Below are 18,441 nucleotides of genomic sequence, written 5' to 3'. Positions count from 1 at the left end.
CACATTCTAGACAGGATTCTCCATTTCATAATGGATGAAAATAAGAACATAAAAAAGAAGGAACACAGCAACTGGCCTATGCGAGGCAGGTCAAATTCTCCCACCGGCTCAAGCCAATGCCTTGATCTTGTGAGGTCAGACACGTCACTTAAGGGAGGAGCACGGCATCCGACCTAGTAGCACAAGCTAGTCAGGTCCAACTCACACCCACTCGTGTATTTATCCAACCTATTTTTAAAACTGCACAACGATTAGCTTCTATGACGGTACTCGGGAGTTTGTTCCACTCATCCACAACCCTATTACCAAACCAGTGCTTTCCTATATCCTTCCTGAATCTGAATTTTTCCAGTTTAAAGCCATTGCTGCAAGTCCTGTCTATGTTAGATATTTTTAGCATGCTATTTACATCCCCTTTATTAATACCTGTTTTCCATTTATACACCTCAATCATATCCCCCCTAATTCTACGCCTTTCTAAAGAGTGCAGATTCAGGGCCCTCAGACTATCCTCATAGGGAAGATTTCTGATACATAGGATCAACTTGGTCATCCTCCTTCGTACATTTTCCAGTGCATTTATATCAGTTCTGTAATATGGTGACCAAACGTGCGCAGCATAATCTAAATGAGGCCTAATCAAAGATATAGAGAGTTGAAGAACAACCTGAGGACTTCTATTATTTATACTTCTTGCTATGAAGCCAAGGATTCTGTTACCTTTATTGCAAACACTAATGCACTGTTGTCTTGGTTTTAGATTACTGCTAACCAGAACTCCTAAATCCTTTTTGCAATCCATAATATTAAGATCTACATTATTTAGTTTATATGTGGCATGGTTATTTTCCTGTCCAACATTTAGAACTTTGCATTTGTCTACATTAAACTGCATCTGCCACTTCTCTGACCATTGCATCAGTCTATTCAAATCATCCTGGAGTGCTCTAATGCCCTTGTTAAAATGAATTGGACGGCCTATTTTGGTGTCATCAGCAAATTTGCTTATTTCTCTATTTATTCCTCATCTATGTCGTTTATGTAGATTGTGAGCAACAAGGGGCCCAACACTGACCCCTGAGGAACACCACTTGTGATGTGCCCCCATTCTGATTTCTCCCCATTTATGCAAACTCTCTGCTGCCTATTTGCCAACCATGCCTCTACCCATGAAAAAATTTCTCCTCCTATTCCATGTGCCTTAAGTTTCCTCAATAGCCTCTGATGTGGAACTCTATCGAAAGCCTTACTGAAGTCCATATACACAATATCATATTCAATACCATGAGCTACCTCCTCAAATACCTTAGTGAAGAAAGTTAGTACATTTTTAAGACAGGAATGCCCCTTTGTAAAACTGTGCTGAGATTCATTAATCAGTTTATACCTTTCAAGTAACATCGAGTATCCATTTGTATCCCAACTGGTGAAGAATTATGAGGAACTAAATGCACAGTTTGTTAATGGAACAGAAGAGATCCTCCATAAATCAGGATGGAGAGAGATGAAGTTTTTGTATCATCTAACACGAGTGTTTAGATTTTTTGAAGAAAAAGGACACTTTCCTTTGACTAACTTTCAAAAAATATTAAACATCAGCAATGCGAGGTGGAATTCAAGAGCAATTCTAGCTATTCTTGCATTCATTCTTATATCTACAAGATGGAAGACTTCGGAGAAGATGTGCAGATTCACTTCATACACCTGGGCAGATTATTGGTTTACTGATCAGATGTACGATGAAAATGACTTCAGGAATTTGTCAGAAATATTGAAGCCTTACAAAAAAGCACTGAACTCATTGAAAAATCACTGGAAGCAGGAGCCATCTGCACTCAATATACCAAGAAGTAATCAGTGTGCTGAACATGCAATCCAAGTTATGCAGGAACTGTATGCTGCCTGCAGAAACAAAAACAAACTGCATCTTCAGTTTATTCTAAGCAATAAGTAGTAATATATTTTTTTTTATTATTATCACACTGGCCGATTCCCACCAAGGCAGGGTGGCCCGAAAAAGAAAAACTTTCACCATCATTCACTCCATCACTGTCTTGCCAGAAGGGTGCTTTACACTACAGTTTTTAAACTGCAACATTAACACCCCTCCTTCAGAGTGCAGGCACTGTACTTCCCATCTCCAGGACTCAAGTCCGGCCTGCCGGTTTCCCTGAACCCCTTCATAAATGTTACTTTGCTCACACTCCAACAGCACGTCAAGTATTAAAAACCATTTGTCTCCATTCACTCCTATCAAACACGCTCACGCATGCCTGCTGGAAGTCCAAGCCCCTCGCACACAAAACCTCCTTTACCCCCTCCCTCCAACCTTTCCTAGGCCGACCCCTACCCCACCTTCCTTCCACTACAGACTGATACACTCTTGAAGTTATTCTGTTTCGCTCCATTCTCTCCACATGTCCGAACCACCTCAACAACCCTTCCTCAGCCCTCTGGACAACAGTTTTGGTAATCCCGCACCTCCTCCTAACTTATAAACTACGAATTCTCTGCATTATATTCACACCACACATTGCTCTCAGACATGACATCTCCACTGCCTCCAGCCTTCTCCTCGCTGCAACATTCATCACCCATGCTTCACACCCATATAAGAGCGTTGGTAAAACTATACTCTCATACATTCCCCTCTTTGCCTCCAAAGACAAAGTTCTTTGTCTCCACAGACTCCTAAGTGCACCACTCACCCTTTTCCCCTCATCAATTCTATGATTCACCTCATCTTTCATAGACCCATCCGCTGACACGTCCACTCCCAAATATCTGAATACATTCACCTCCTCCATACTCTCTCCCTCCAATCTGATATCCAATCTTTCATCACCTAATCTTTTTGTTATCCTCATAACCTTACTCTTTCCTGTATTCACTTTCAATTTTCTTCTTTTGCACACCCTACCAAATTCATCCACCAATCTCTGCAACTTCTCTTCAGAATCTCCCAAGAGCACAGTGTCATCAGCAAAGAGCAACTGTGACAACTCCCATTTTATGTGTGATTCTTTATCTTTTAACTCCACGCCTCTTGCCAAGACCCTCGCATTTACTTCTCTTACAACCCCATCTATAAATATATTAAACAACCACAGTGACATCACACATCCTTGTCTAAGGCGTACTTTTACTGGGAAATAATTTCCCTCTTTCCTACATACTCTAACTTGAGCCTCACTATCCTCGTAAAAACTCTTCACTGCTTTCAGTAACCTACCTCCTACACCATACACGTGCAACATCTGCCACATTGCCCCCCTATCCACCCTGTCATACGCCTTTTCCAAATCCATAAATGCCACAAAGACCTCTTTAGCCTTATCTAAATACTGTTCACTTATATGTTTCACTGTAAACACCTGGTCCACACACCTCTTACCTTTCCTAAAGCCTCCTTGTTCATCTGCTATCCTATTCTCCGTCTTACTCTTAATTCTTTCAATAATAACTCTACCATACACTTTGCCAGGTATACTCAACAGACTTAACCCCCTATAATTTTTGCACTCTCTTTTATCCCCTTTGTCTTTATACAAAGGAACTATGCATGCTCTCTGCCAATCCCTAGGTACCTTACCCTCTTCCATACATTTATTAAATAATTGCACCAACCACTCCAAAACTATATCCCCACCTGCTTTTAACATTTCTATCTTTATCCCATCAATCCCGGCTGCCTTACCCCCTTTCATTTTACCTTCTGCCTCATGAACTTCCCCCACACTCACAACTGGCTCTTCCTCACTCCTACAAGATGTTGTTCCTCCTTGCCCTATACACGAAATCACAGCTTCCCTATCTTCATTAACATTTAACAATTCCTCAAAATATTCCCTCCATCTTCCCAATACCTCTAACTCTCCATTTAATAACTCTCCTCTCCTATTTTTAACTGACAAATCCATTTGTTCTCTAGGCTTTCTTAACTTGTTAATCTCACTCCAAAACTTTTTCTTATTTTCAACAAAATTTGTTGATAACATCTCACCCACTCTCTCATTTGCTCTCTTTTTACATTGCTTCACCACTCTCTTAACCTCTCTCTTTTTCTCCATATACTCTTCCCTCCTTGCATCACTTCTACTTTGTAAAAACTTCTCATATGCTAACTTTTTCTCCCTTACTACTCTCTTCACATCATCATTCCACCAATCGCTCCTCTTCCCTCCCGCACCCACTTTCCTGTAACCACAAACTTCTGCTGAACACTCTAACACTACATTTTTAAACCTACCCCATACCTCTTCGACCCCATTGCCTATGCTCTCATTAGCCCATCTATCCTCCAATAGCTGTTTATATCTTTCCCTAACTGCCTCCTCTTTTAGTTTATAAACCTTCACCTCTCTCTTCCCTGATGCTTCTATTCTCCTTGTATCCCATCTACCTTTTACTCTCAGTGTAGCTACAACTAGAAAGTGATCTGATATATCTGTGGCCCCTCTATAAACATGTACATCCTGAAGTCTACTCAACAGTCTTTTATCTACCAATACATAATCCAACAAACTACTGTCATTTCGCCCTACATCATATCTTGTATACTTATTTATCCTCTTTTTCTTAAAATATGTATTACCTATAACTAAACCCCTTTCTATACAAAGTTCAATCAAAGGGCTCCCATTATCATTTACACCTGGCACCCCAAACTTACCTACCACACCCTCTCTAAAAGTATCTCCTACTTTAGCATTCAGGTCAACTACCACAATTACTCTCTCACTTGGTTGAAAGGCTCCTATACATTCACTTAACATCTCCCAAAATCTCTCTCTCTCCTCTGCATTCCTCTCTTCTCCAGGTGCATACACACTTATTATGACCCACTTCTCGCATCCAACCTTTACTTTAATCCACATAATTCTTGAATTTACACATTCATATTCTCTTTTCTCCTTCCATAACTGATCATTCAACATTACTGCTACCCCTTCCTTTGCTCTAACTCTCTCAGATACTCCAGATTTAGTCCCATTTATTTCCCCCCACCGAAACTCCCCTACCCCCTTCAGCTTTGTTTCGCTTAGGGCCAGGACATCCAACTTCTTTTCATTCATAACATCAGCAATGATCTGTTTCTTGTCATCCACACTACATCCACGCACATTTAAGCATCCCAGTTTTATAAAGTTTTTCTTCTTCTCTTTTTTAGTAAATGTCTACAGGACAAGGGGTTACTAGCCCATTGCTCCCGGCATTTTAGTCGCCTCATACGACACGCATGGCTTACGGAGGAAAGATTCTTTTCCACTTCCCCATGGACAATAGAAGAAATAAAGAGGAACAAGAGCTATTTAGAAAAAGGAGAAAAAACCTAAATGTATGTATATATATATGCATGTGCATGTCTGTGAAGTGTGACCAAAGTGTAAGTAGGAGTAGCAAGATATCCCTGTTACCTAGCGTGTTTATGAGACAGAAAAAGAAACCAGCAATCCTACCATCATGCAAAACAGTTACAGATTTCTGTTTCACAGTCATCTGGCAGGACGGTAGTACTTCCCTGGGTGGTTGCTGTCTACCAACCTACTGTCTACTGTGGTTGCTGTCTACCAACCTACTATATATATATATATATATATATATATATATATATATATATATATATATATATATATATATATATATATATATATATATATATATATATATATATATATATATATATATATATATATATATATATATATATACGTATATATATATATATATATATATATATATATATATATATATATATATATATATATATATATATATATATATATATATATATATATATATATATATATATATACGTATATATATATATATATATATATATACGTATATATATATATATATATATATATATATATATATATATATATATATATATATATATATATATATATATATATATATATATATATATATATAATATACGTATATATACGTATATATATACATATATATATATATATATATATATATATATATATATATAATATATATATATATATATATATATATATATATATATATATATATATATATATATACGTATATATATATATATATATATATATATATATATATATATATATATATATATATATACGTATATATATACGTATATATATATATATATATATATATATATATATATATATATATATATATATATATATATATATATATACACACACACATACAAACATGATACCAATGATGCTGTTTTATATGTTATTAATATTATGTGCAATATGCATTCAAGTTACAGTGGACCCTCGGATATTGGCCATTCTGGATATTGGCCAAATCAGATTTTGGCAGCTTTTTTGGCTGAAATTCTATCCTGGATTTCAGCCAGCAACTCGGAAATTAGTCGTATTGGATGTGTCTGCCCGCCACTCTGCCGCGTTCATGAGTCAGTCTAGCTGTGTGTCTGGGTGAGTGTGCAAGACTGCATGCATTCATCCAAACATTTCGTTATAATCCATTGTTTTTGTGGTTGTTTATTGCAGTTGCACTCAAACAACCACAAAAACAATGGATTATAACGAAATGTTTGGATGAATGCATGCAGTCTTGCACACTCACCCAGACACACAGCCAGACTGACTCATGAAATAAACCACCATGGGCCCAAAGAAAGTTCCTAGTGCCAGTCCTTTGGTAAAGAAAGTGAGAAACACAATAGAATTCAAGAAAGAAATTGTAGCAAAGTACGAGAGTGGTGTATGAGTGCTTCTGTTAGTGAATTTAGGGCCAGCAAAGGCTGGTTTGAGAGATTTAAACATAGTGGCATACACAGTGTTGTAAGGCAAGGTGAGGCTGCAAGTTCAGACAAACATGTGGCTGAAGAATTCGTGCATGAATTCAAGGAATATGTAGAGGCTGAAGGATTCCTCCTCCAACAAATGTTCAGTTGTGACGAAACGGGCTTCTTTTGGAAGAAAATGCCAAAGAGGACCTACATCACGCAGGAGGAAAAGGCACTGCCAGGACACAAGCCTATGAAGGATAGACTTAATCTTTTATTCTGTGGTAATGCTAGTGGGGATTTCAAAATGAAGCCTTTACTGGTGTATCACTAAAAATTCTAGAGTGTTCAAGGAAAAAAATTGTCGTCAAGAGTAAATTGAATGTTTTGTGGAAAGCTAGTAATAAGGCATGGGTTACAAGGCAAATTTTCACTGACTGGGTCCATGAAGTGTTTGGCCCGAGTGTAAAAAAAAATACCTCTTGAAAAATAAATTGCCACTCAAGTGCCTCTTGGTACTGGACAGTGCTCTTGCTCATCCTCCAAACTTGGCAGACCAATTGTCTGTGGAGTTAAGTTTTATAACAGTGAAGTTCTTGCTTTCTAACACCACTCCTCTCATCCAGCCCATGGACCAGCCAGTCATTTCTAACTTCAAAAAATTCTACACGAAAGCAATGTTTCAAAGGTGCTTTGAAGTGACCTCGGACACTGACTTGACCCTACAAGAGTTCTAGAGGAATCACTTCAGTATCCTCCATTGCATTAGCCTTATAGGTAAGGCTTGGCAAGGAGTGACTTCTAGGACTTTGAACTCTGCTTGGAGAAAATTGTGGCCAGAATGTGTCCAAAAGAAGGATTTTGAAGGGTTTGAGGTTGACCCTGTTGACCCTCTGCATGTTGTGAAATCTATTGTGGCTTTGGGGAAGTCCATGGGGTTGGATGTGAGTGGCCAGGATGTGGAAGAGTTGGTGGAGGACCACAGGGAAGAGCTAATCACTGAAGAGCTGCAGCACTTTCATCTGCAACAGCAACAGACCACAGTTGAGGAAATTGCTTCAGAGGAGGAGGAGGAAGAGAAAGGGGAGACCATGCTTCTTCAGTGATTAAGGACATGTGTGCAAAGTGGAGGGAAGTGCAAAGTTTTGTGGAGAAATATCACCCTGACCAAGCTCAAACAAGCCATATCTGCAACATATTCAATGACAAAACCTTGTCCCACTTCAGGCAAATCTTAGAGATGCCAGAAACAGACCTCTCTGGACAGTGTTTTTGTGTGACAGGGGTACAGTGACTCTCAAGCTGGTCCTAGTGCCAGTAAAAGACAAAGAAGGGAAGTAACCCCAGTTAGGGCCTTGATACCTGAATTCCTTATGGAGGGGGATTCTCTCCTCCCTCTCCCCTCCTCACCTTCTTCCATATGCCAACAAGTCTTCAATAAAGGTATGTAATGTTCATATATTATGAAAATTAGTGTTTTATATTTCTTTCTCATTGTTTTGTGTATGTAAAACTATAGTTAATCTTTAAAAAATGTATTTTTTGTTAATATTTTTGGGTGTCTGGAACAGATTAATTGTATTTACATTAATTCTTATGGGATATATTATTTCGGTTTTCGGCCTTTTCGGATTTATGCCGACCTTTTGGAACAGATTACGGCCGATAACTGGGAGTCCACTGTACTTGTTTTTTTCATTTAGGGGTGACACTTTCTAAAAAGATACTGAAATGAAAGGTCATTTCTTTGCTTTTAGGCAAAAGTTCATCTAATTAAGGTACAGGAATTTTACATTGTAAAAAAGTTATAACCCTAGTGCGTGCACTCTGGCTTCTGCTTTGCCATCTGTCACTGTGGTGTACACTTATTATTCTATCTGTACATAGTGTGCATATCTCTATATAGTGAATGAAGGCAAAATATACATTATAGTCTACTGCTGAATTTGCTTGCTCTATTCCCATTACGACAAGGTCTCACAGGCCATTCTTTACCTGTGTTCGTAACAGAGGGCTTGTCAAATACAGGAGAGGTATTGACTTAATTAGGTCAGGAGGAGGAAACTTCATATGTAGCATTTAACCTAGGAGAGTGGGCAGTGAATGGATGTCTAGGGCAGTTGGTATAAATTTCCAGCTGAAATACTTTAAGAAACTTATAATTCCATTTGATAACTGACATAATTTCAGTGGCATATATGATATATTGTATATACAAGGGATGGAATGCATCTTCCTGGGCCGGAGATGACAGCATTAGCTAACTCAGTCAAATTAAAAAAATATTCAAAATTTTTATTTCTTTGTAAAGTTTACAGTGTGAGGTTTACATATTACAAAATATAAAGTACTAAGAAAGCCACTAGCATGCCTAGGCATTTTGGAGAGACTAATCCTAATTCTTGCTCACTACTCTGTATTGATACAGGTTATAGAGTGGAAAATTCTAATGCTAATTAATTCACATTAGAATGTACTATTCCATAACCTGTATCAATATATACTAGAGTAGTCAGTAATAATAATAATAATAATAATATCTTTATTTTACTACAAGTACATGTACAGGGTATACAGTCCTAGCTAATAACAATGACATACTACTATATAGAAAGTCACTTGTTATGCTCCGCATTTCGGGCAAATTAGGTCAGTGTCCCAGGATGCGACCCACACCAGTCGACTAACACCCAGGTACCCATTTTACTGATGGGGAACATAGACAACAGGTGGAAAGAAACACGCCCAATGTTTCTACTCTGGCTGGGAATCGAACCCAGGCCCTCACCGTGTGAAGTGAGAGCATTAACCACCAGGCAACCAGAGCCCCCTAAGAATTAGGATTAGTCTGCCCGAAATGCCTAGGCATGCTAGTGGCTTTCTTCATACTTTATATTTTGTAATGTGTCAAGGAAGTCATTCCTAAATTGTGTAAGATTTTAAATTGATATAAGATAAAGGTGTGGCTGTGTATGGGGGAAACAAAGGAGTTGCTATACTATGAACTGAAAAAATAAGAATTAGCAAGATTGTTCAGAAAACATGATAGTTCATAAAAGTTACTAATAAAGCCAAACTGTCAAAAACCCATTAGGATGACCTTTTGGTTCATCCTGGCCCATTGACAGATCAGTTTTTTGGTGAACTGTTCTAACCATGGTATTATGACTTTTCATTCTTAAAAAAAAATTAAAGATTTTGTCTTCAAACAAGCAAGACAGGAGAGAGGGGATGCAAAAGCTTTCTTAATGCCCATTATACAAATAGCTAAAGTGAGACATACATACAATAAACAAATGAAAACTGTGTAATCAGAAAGCAGAGATTGCTACAGTAGCTGCGACATAGTTGTCTAAAAATAGGAACATGCCTGCTTAATGCCACATACAAATGTACAAGTTATTCCATATGAATCCAGTCAACAGAAAAGAGTAAATTTAAACTGTTACCTCAGAAATGATGTGAAAGCAGAAGAGACAGTGAATCTGTTTGGTTGCAGTATCTCAGAAAGCCTTAAAAACTAATCTTAGCTGGTGATTTATAGACTCCCAAATTTAGATAGTGACCATATTAAACTTCTTTGGGACAAAATTGCTAAAGAATCTAGATATAAAAATTTTTCAAAGAGAGAGTGAGTTTATCTTGAGCCAAATTGATTGGAGCAATTTTTGGTTAATGATAACTTTCCAAAGAGTCCAGAACTGACGTTTTTTAAGTTTGTGACAGAACCAACTCTGCTTCATTTGGTTCTGACAAATTAGGAATACCTGATAAACAGTCTTTAGGTGAATGAAGAGCTTGGAGAAGGTGATCACAAATAATTTTCAGTATCTCATGAAATTACCTTACAATCACAGAGTTAAGGTCTCTTGTTTTTGTGCTGATTATATGGGGGTTAAGGGACCACTTAATTGTGGGTGCAACATAGTCACCTTGAAAGATGTATTTTGATCAATGTCTTGGGATGGTTCTACCAAGGGGCATTCTTGACTTGAGCTAGAGATTGCCATAACCATGTTGGTGTGAGAGTCATCTATAAAAACCTACATTTGTGGTCACAGTGGGCCCCTTGCTGACCTTCCAGCGTATAGAAATACACCTAGGTGGATGACTTTTATTAGGTCAGCATAATACAGTGGATAGTGCATTGGCTTGCTAGTTTTAGGACCAACTTGCCCTGGGTTTGAGCCCTCCAGTTAGTGATTTATTTATAAATGTGTCATTACAATTTTGGGAGTCATTTATAACAGCTTTGAAAAACTTCAATTTTTTTAGTTATAATATGTATTGACAAAGTACTTCACAAAAAAGGATAATGAAGTTAGAGCTTGCCACAGCCATGCTGGTGTGATATTTGTCTGTAAAGAAAATGAAAATTCTTATGTAGGTTCGTATTGATGTAACTAGGCAAGCTGATTGATCTCACTTGAAATATCTCAGTTTTCAATTTTCTTCACATTTGAGGCAGCAACACAGAGTACTAACATAAGCTATAGTTATGTAAGAGGGGTATTCACAGATTACATGAAATAGGGACAGTAAGCAGACACTTAGAATTTCATTTACAAAGTAAGCCTTTATTTAAATGTCTCACTCAGTGTGTGCTCACACTGAGGGAACCATTGTTTTAATAAAGGCTTTCTGTGTGTGATTTTGACTATTTGTGGGTTGTTCCAAAGTAATAAGCTAGATAACCAGAGTACCAGTAGTTTTGAAATTGGCAGTGGGTTTCAACTCTCACTATCAACTGCTGTCTCACCAAATACAGTATACCATTAATGGGAAGGAGCAGCAGTTAATTGTTACTTGACCACTTTACACAGTGATGATTACCCTCAGGAAAAGAAGGGAATTCTGTATGGTCTCCACTTCATTTATAGACAGGCCTTGAAATTTGAGTTAACAATAAATCTCTCTCGCTGCACTGAATGACCCTTGTAGGTTTAGCATTTCTTTTTAATAATAATACGTAATAATCTCCCACATCTCGAAAGATTACGAGAGGAACACCATTCGAAGGATGACTGCACCATACCACGAAAGTTGAGCATAGCAACAGCGATTTGTTATGCAGTGGAACCCCAGATTTTGTACTTAATTAGTTCCAGAAGGTTGTTATAAATCCGAAAAGTGCGAAAACTGAAGTAATATTTCCCATAAGAAATAATGTAAATACAATTAATCCATTTCAGACACCCAAAAATATTAACAAAAAATGCATTTTTTTAAAGAATAATTATAGTTTTACATACAGACATAGTAGGTTGGTAGACAGCAACCACCCAGGGAAGTACTACCATCCTGCCAGATGACTGTGAAACAGAAACCTGTAACTGTTTTGCATGATGGTAGGATTGCTGGTTTCTTTTTCTGTCTCATAAACACGCTAGATAACAGGGATATCTTGCTACTCCTACTTACACTTTGGTCACACTTCACAGACACGCACATGCATATACGTATATATATATATATATATATATATATATATATATATACATACATCTAGGTTTTTCCCCTTTTTCTAAATAGCTCTTGTTCTTCTTTATTTCTTCTATTGTCCATGGGGAAGTGGAAAAGGATCTTTCCTCCGTAAGCCATGCGTGTCGTATGAGGCGACTAAAATGCCGGGAGCAATGGGCTAGTAACCCCTTCTCCTGTAGACATTTACTTAAAAAGAGAAGAAGAAAAGTTTTATAAAACTGGGATGCTTGAATGTGCGTGGATGTAGTGCGGATGACAAGAAACAGATGATTGCTGATGTCATGAATGAAAAGAAGTTGGATGTCCTGGCCCTAAGCGAAACAAAACTGAAGGGGGTGGGGGGAAATAAATGGGATTAAATCTGGAGTATCTGAGAGAGTTAGAGCAAAGGAAGGGGTAGCAGTAATGTTGAAGGATCAGTTATGGAAGGAGAAAAGAGAATATGAATGTGTAAATTCAAGAATTATGTGGATTAAAGTAAAGGCTGGATGTGAAAAGTGGGTCATAATAAGCGTGTATGCACCTGGAGAAGAGAGGAATGTAGAGGAGAGAGAGAGAGATTTTGGGAGATGTTAAGTGAATGTATAGGAGCCTTTGAACCAAGTGGTAGGGGATCTGAATGCTAAAGTAGGAGAAACTTTTAGAGAGGGTGTGGTAGGTAAGTTTGGGGTGCCAGGTGTAAATGATAATGGGAGCCCTTTGATTGAACTTTGTATAGAAAGGGGTTTAGTTATAGGTAATACATATTTTAAGAAAAAGAGGATAAATAAGTATACAAGATATGATGTAGGGCGAAATGACAGTAGTTTGTTGGATTATGTATTGGTAGATAAAAGACTGTTGAGTAGACTTCAGGATGTACATGTTTATAGAGGGGCCACAGATATATCAGATCACTTTCTAGTTGTAGCTACACTGAGAGTAAAAGGTAGATGGGGTACAAGGAGAATAGAAGCATCAGGGAAGAGAGAGGTGAAGGTTTATAAACTAAAAGAGGAGGCAGTTAGGGTAAGATATAAACAGCTATTGGAGGATAGATGGGCTAATGAGAGCATAGGCAATGGGGTCGAAGAGGTATGGGGTAGGTTTAAAAATGTAGTGTTAGAGTGTTCAGCAGAAGTTTGTGGTTACAGGAAAGTGGGTGCGGGAGGAAAGAGGAGCGATTGGTGGAATGATGATGGAAAGAGAGCAGTAAGGGAGAAAAAGTTAGCATATGAGAAGTTTTTACAAAGTAGAAGTGATGCAAGGAGGGAAGAGTATATGGAGAAAAAGAGAGAGGTTAAGAGAGTGGTGAAGCAATGTAAAAAGAGAGCAAATGAGAGAGTGGGTGAGATGTTATCAACAAATTTTGTTGAAAATAAGAAAAAGTTTTGGAGTGAGATTAACAAGTTAAGGAAGCCTAGAGAACAAATGGATTTGTCAGTTAAAAATAGAAGAGGAGAGTTATTAAATGGAGAGTTAGAGGTATTGGGAAGATGGAGGGAATATTTTGAGGAATTGTTAAATGTTGATGAAGATAGGGAAGCTGTGATTTCGTGTATAGGGCAAGGAGGAATAACATCTTGTAGGAGTTAGGAAGAGCCAGTTGTGAGTGTGGGGGAAGTTCGTGAGGCAGTAGGTAAAATGAAAGGGGCAGCCGGGATTGATGGGTTAAAGATAGAAATGTTAAAAGCAGGTGGGGATATAGTTTTGGAGTGGTTGGTGCAATTATTTAATAAATGTATGGAAGAGGGTAAGGTACCTAGGGATTGGCAGAGAGCATGCATAGTTCCTTTGTATAAAGGCAAAGGGGATAAAAGAGTGCAAAAATTATAGGGGGATAAGTCTGTTGAGTATACCTGGTAAAGTGTATGGTAGAGTTATAATTGAAAGAATTAAGAGTAAGACGGAGAATAGGATAGCAGATGAACAAGGAGGCTTTAGGAAAGGTAGGGGGTGTGTGGACCAGGTGTTTACAGTGAAACATATAAGTGAACAGTATTTAGATAAGGCTAAAGGGGTCTTTGTGGCATTTATGGATTTGGAAAAGGCATATGACAGGGTGGATAGGGGGGCAATGTGGCAGATGTTGCAGGTGTATGGTGTAGGAGGTAGGTTATTGAAAGCAGTGAAGAGTTTTTACGAGGATAGTGAGGCTCAAGTTAGAGTATGTAGGAAAGAGGGAAATTTTTTCCCAGTAAAAGTAGGCCTTAGACAAGGATGTGTGATGTCACCGTGGTTGTTTAATATATTTATAGATGGGGTTGTAAGAGAAGTAAATGCGAGGGTCTTGGCAAGAGGCGTGGAGTTAAAAGATAAAGAATCACACACAAAGTGGGAGTTGTCACAGCTGCTCTTTGCTGATGACACTGTGCTCTTGGGAGATTCTGAAGAGAAGTTGCAGAGATTGGTGGATGAATTTGGTAGGGTGTACAAAAGAAGAAAATTAAAGGTGAATACAGGAAAGAGTAAGGTTATGAGGATAACAAAAAGATTAGGTGATGAAAGATTGGATATCAGATTGGAGGGAGAGAGTATGGAGGAGGTGAACGTATTCAGATATTTGGGAGTGGACGTGTCAGCGGATGGGTCTATGAAAGATGAGGTGAATCATAGAATTGATGAGGGAAAAAGAGTGAGTGGTGCACTTAGGAGTCTGTGGAGACAAAGAACTTTGTCCTTGGAGGCAAAGAGGGGAATGTATGAGAGTATAGTTTTACCAACGCTCTTATATGGGTGTGAAGCGTGGGTGATAAATGTTGCAGCGAGGAGAAGGCTGGAGGCAGTGGAGATGTCATGTCTGAGAGCAATGTGTGGTGTGAATATAATGCAGAGAATTCGTAGTTTGGAAGTTAGGAGGAGGTGCGGGATTACCAAAACTGTTGTCCAGAGGGCTGAGGAAGGGTTGTTGAGGTGGTTCGGACATGTAGAGAGAATGGAGCGAAACAGAATGACTTCAAGAGTGTATCAGTCTGTAGTGGAAGGAAGGCGGGGTAGGGGTCGGCCTAGGAAAGGTTGGAGGGAGGGGGTAAAGGAGGTTTTGTGTGCGAGGGGCTTGGACTTCCAGCAGGCATGCATGAGCGTGTTTGATAGGAGTGAATGGAGACAAATGGTTTTTAATACTTGACGTGCTGTTGGAGTGTGAGCAAAGTAACATTTATGAAGGGATTCAGGGAAACCGGCAGGCCGGACTTGAGTCCTGGAGATGGGAAGTACAGTGCCTGCATTCTGAAGGAGGGGTGTTAATGTTGCAGTTTAAAAGCTGTAGTGTAAAGCATCCTTCTGGCAAGACAGTGATGGAGTGAATGATGGTGAAAGTTTTTCTTTTTCGGGCCACCCTGCCTTGGTGGGAATCGGCCAGTGTGATAATAAAAAAAAAATAAAGTCTGTTGAGTATACCTGGTAAAGTGTATGGTAGAGTTATTATTGAAAGAATTAAGAGTAAGACGGAGAATAGGATAGCAGATGAACAAGGAGGCTTTAGGAAAGGTAGGGGGTGTGTGGACCAGGTGTTTACAGTGAAACATATAAGTAAACAGTATTTAGATAAGGCTAAAGAGGTCTTTGTGGCATTTATGGATTTGGAAAAGGCATATGACAGGGTGGATAGGGGGGCAATGTGGCAGATGTTGCAGGTGTATGGTGTAGGAGGTAGGTTACTGAAAGCAGTGAAGAGTTTTTACGAGGATAGTGAGGCTCAAGTTAGAGTATGTAGGAAAGAGGAAAATTATTTCCCAGTAAAAGTAGGCCTTAGACAAGGATGTGTGATGTCACCATGGTTGTTTAATATATTTATAGATGGGGTTGTAAGAGAAGTAAATGCGAGGGTCTTGGCAAAATGCGTGGAGTTAAAAGATAAAGAATCACACATAAAGTGGGAGTTGTCACAGTTGCTCTTTGCTGATGACACTGTGCTCTTGGGAGATTCTGAAGAGAAGTTGCAGAGATTGGTGGATGAATTTGGTAGGGTGTGCAAAAGAAGAAAATTAAAAGTGAATACAGGAAAGAGTAAGGTTATGAGGATAACAAAAAGATTAGGTGATGAAAGATTGGAGGGAGAGAGTATGGAGGAGGTGAATGTATTCAGATATTTGGGAGTGGACGTGTCAGCGGATGGGTCTATGAAAGATGAGGTGAATCATAGAATTGATGAGGGAAAAAGAGTGAGTGGTGCACTTAGGAGTCTGTGGAGACAAAGAACTTTGTCCTTGGAGGCAAAGAGGGGAATGTATGAGAGTATAGTTTTACCAATGCTCTTATATGGGTGTGAAGCATGGGTGATGAATGTTGCAGCGAGGAGAAGGCTGGAGGCAGTGGAGATGTCATGTCTGAGGGCAATGTGTGGTGTGAATATAATGCAGAGAATTCGTAGTTTGGAAGTTAGGAGGAGGTGCGGGATTACCAAAACTGTTGTCCAGAGGGCTGAGGAAGGGTTCTTGAGGTGGTTCGGACATGTAGAGAGAATGGAGCGAAACAGAATGACTTCAAGAGTGTATCAGTCTGTAGTGGAAGGAAGGCGGGGTAGGGGTCAGCCTAGGAAAGGTTGGAGGGAGGGGGTAAAGGAGGTTTTGTGTGCGAGGGGCTTGGACTTCCAGCAGGCATGCATGAGCGTGTTTGATAGGAGTGAATGGAGACAAATGGTTTTTAATACTTGACGTGCTGTTGGAGTGTGAGCAAAGTAACATTTATGAAGGGGTTCAGGGAAACCGGCAGGCCGGACTTGAGTCCTGGAGATGGGAAGTACAGTGCCTGCACTCTGAAGGAGGGGTGTTAATGTTGCAGTTTAAAAACTGTAGTGTAAAGCACCCTTCTGGCAAGACAGTGATGGAGTGAATGATGGTGAACGTTTTTTTTTTTCGGGCCACCCTGCCTTGGTAGGAATCGGCCAGTGTGATAATAAAATAAAAATATAGAAAACAATGAGAAATAAATATAAAGCACTAATGAAATGGATAAATGAACATTTAACACAACTTTTACCTTATTGAAGACTTGTTGGCATATGGAGGGAGGAGAGTTTATTGTTTGGAGACAGGACAAAATAAATAAACATGATGCTAATATCAACTCTATGGCTTATTTATCACAATTTATTTAATATGACATAAACAATATTAATAACATAGAAACATTACGTATGTGACCAGTGGTGGTGGTGTTGGGTTTATCATAGCCACTGACAGCATAAGCCATAGTGGTGGGCCGCCACCACCACTAGTCACACTGAAACACTATGTAATTTATAAAAAAGAAATATTGTATAAAAACATAATAGAGAATGTAAAGAAGTATAGTTGTTGTTGTTGAGAATGTAAAGAAATAGTGGTTATTGAGATGCTGGCAGAGGTTTAGGGTGGTGGAAGATATGCAGGGCAGCATATGTTTTCAGTGGCCCTATATACCTCCAACAACACTGGAAGATTTAGTCGTCCTTTTTCTATTGCTTAATCGCTTAACTTACTTGCTACGCTGTTAATGCTACACTCTATCGCTGGCTGGTACTACAGCCTTTATCGACTCCTGCTACTTTAGTATCATACATATCGTACAATCACTGAAGAAGGCACATTCTCCCCTCTCTCTCAGCCCTTTACCAAAGGGCTGCTGGCACTAGGAACTTTCTTTGGGCCCGTGGTGGCTTATTTTGCAGTCACAATACAAAAGCACAAAAATTGCAAAGTGTTTCCGATGAATGCTCACTCAACCAGTGACAGAGCCAGATTGAAGCGGTGTCCCGGCAGGTGGATGCTTCTGATACGTGCGATTCCCAGGACAAGGTCTGAATTTCAAAGCAAAATTTCACATGAAAGTGTTTGAAATCCGGAAAATCTGATATCCAATGCGTGCGAAATCTAGGGTTCCACTGTATTCATGGGGGAAACGATGAACCTGTAGGGGTGTATAGCTCTTGGAAAATAGAAGGAAATATGGTTCGATCTAAGATTGAGCCCTTCACTAACATCAAGGATATGTATTTTTCCGGTGTATTATTGTGATTATAATCATATAAAAAGCACCAAACCAGCATGGTTTATGCAGCACCTAGTGAATGGGAGGTAATCAGTTTTTGAGAAAGGGGAACATAGCTCAAATTCTTTGACTCAAGAACCCTTTGTTGGGTCTTATGGTATAGTATACATATTCGAATAAAAACTTTTTTTTTTTTTTTTTGTGTGTGATTTAGTATAATAATGACTCTAATGACACGATTGCAA

At 38.8% G+C, this 18,441-nt stretch overlaps 1 long non-coding RNA gene across 1 annotated transcript in view; it reads left to right on the top strand.

Moving 5' to 3' along the window:
* The window catches only part of LOC138854692 (uncharacterized), a 70,655-nt gene that overhangs the window by 48,212 nt on the left and 4,002 nt on the right, over nucleotides 1–18,441 (top strand). The gene's annotated exons all lie outside the window — the stretch shown is intronic.

This window comes from Cherax quadricarinatus, chromosome 67 (genome assembly GCF_038502225.1).
Source record: "Cherax quadricarinatus isolate ZL_2023a chromosome 67, ASM3850222v1, whole genome shotgun sequence".
NCBI lineage: Eukaryota > Metazoa > Arthropoda > Malacostraca > Decapoda > Parastacidae > Cherax > Cherax quadricarinatus.
The sequence above is the reverse complement of the archived record's forward strand: the minus strand, read 5'-3'. Positions and strand labels throughout refer to the sequence as shown.